Below are 2143 nucleotides of genomic sequence, written 5' to 3'. Positions count from 1 at the left end.
CCTATAAACTACTTACGCTGGGACCTTGAGTCATGCATTTGGAGGAACTCAGACTACAACAACAGTGATGATGCTGGTGGGAATGAGGAGGAACCCTTTCCAAGGGGCCCCTCTGAAACAGACTCAGAGGCATGCATGAAGAAGCCAGCAAAGGCTCATGGATCACAGACCATCGAATAGGGTTTTGCTTCCAAGGCAAAGCTGGAGAGGGAGGCCTGAGTGTATCACACAGGTTAGAGATCCAGGGCTCCTTCTAAGCATGGAAGAGACATGCTTAGTTAGATTCATACTTCTGAAAGATCAGGCTAGCTGCTCAACAGAGGGTGGATGGGAGGTAGCAAGACTGGGACCAGTGAGAGAAATGAGGAGGCCGTTGTTGCAACTGAGTGTAGACAAAGAAGCCTGGACTAGGGGAGTGGTGATGGCCAGGAGACGAGAGGGCAGGGTCCAGAGCAGTTTAGCAAGTCAAACTTCTGGACTCATGAGAACCCGTAGAAGGTCAGAGGTTGAGGATGGAGAGAGACTGTCAGAGATGACTCCAGGCTTCTGGTGTCTTCCCTGACGGAGGGGACGTGGTGGGAGGGGAGTGTGTTGGGTGTCAGTGATCCTGGGTTAGGTAGGTCCCTGGGGCACTTGGAAGTCTGTGTGTGGCACTCAGGGGAAAGCCTGAGCGTGAAACAGACACAGGGGGCACCCATCTAGTGTGTGCATCACTCACGGGCCTGTTCCTGCTGCTGAAACCAAGAGGGGTCACGCTAGGTCACTCCTAAGCATCCTGCAGCTCGTGGGGAGAGCCTCTGCCGCTTCTTCTTCCTCGTGTCCCCCAGCCGGGGGGAGAAGGAGACAAAATCTAGTTTCAGACTCCACCCCCAACCTCGGGACACTCTGCTTCTTCTAGGTGGAAGCCCAGGAGACCCAGCATGTCCCAGGAGATGAGGGCCCCGGAGGAACTCAGTCCCAGCCCCTGGAAACCCGTTTCATTGTTTCCACAACAGCACCAGACCAGAAACAAGGCAGAAGACTCAACGGGGAGGCAGACTTTGCCAAGTCGCTTTCCTGTCTCAGGTGGGTGGGGATGGGGCTGTGGGGAGCATCCCAGTGGAGATGGGGAACATGGCAGTAAGGCGGGAGAAGGTCCAGCTTGGTCTCAGCTGGGATCCCAGCAGGAGATTGGGCCGTTCAAGGTGAGGGGCTGAAGAGAGATGAATGATGTGATGGGCAGATGAAGGGAACCAAAAGAGGGTGAGGAGCGATGTCCAGACCAGCGACAGAGGGGCGGGAAGCAGTTCCCCACCTGCAGCAATGGCGTTCCCAGAGCCAGCAGAGCCTGCACTGTGGCCAGGCAGGAGGAGCAGGCAGACCAAATGCTTTGCCCTCTCTCTCCTCCCTCCCTGGCCTCCCGCCATAGCTTCTTCTTGGCTGAACCTAGCAGAAGGGTGAAGCCTCCACAGAAGTCAGCCCCCCGGGACACAGACCAGAACGGAGGACAGAGCTGGGGCGTTTGGAGAGCAACCAGTGCAGCGTGGATTCTGGGTGAAAGTGCCAGCTGCTCTGCTTTCCAGATGTTCAAGGAGGCTTTTCACCTCTTCATTTTCCTCATCCGTAGAGAGACAACTGGCGAGATGCCTGCCACATAGAGAACACTCAATGTTTCCTTTCCATGGTCCAATCTCTTACACAGGTCTACTCAGCAAAATGCTCCCTACCCCATGTACACATGGGCACTCCCACTGCACCTCCAATCCTGTTTATCTCCACGTTAGACTAGATGTTCTTTGAAGCATCTTGGTGTGCAAGGCTTGGAGTCTGAAGACTTGGGTCAAGGCCATGGCTCTGTCCCCTACCTTAAGAAAGTCCCGTGACATGTCTGAATCTTGACTTTTCTCATCTACTAAAACAGTCACCATAAACAGTGCATTTTTAGTATTTTAGCTCATACCCTTGGTACACCTTCCCATGTCCTCTGAGATTTTCCTTCAGGAGGGAGCTGTGGGCACTAATTCACATGTGTGTAAATGACTGACAACTGACTCAGAGCTCTTGCAAGGGCCTGGGAGGACAAATAGATGCCTCAGTCATCAAGATTATAGGGTGTCTCTTATTCATTTCTGCATCACTGGTATCTCACACCATGTCCTACTCC

This window comes from Bos grunniens, chromosome 15 (genome assembly GCF_055505025.1).
Source record: "Bos grunniens cultivar Pamir isolate PY7600 chromosome 15, Bosgru_T2T1.0, whole genome shotgun sequence".
Lineage (NCBI taxonomy): Eukaryota > Metazoa > Chordata > Mammalia > Artiodactyla > Bovidae > Bos > Bos grunniens.
This window is presented reverse-complemented; position numbering follows the sequence as displayed.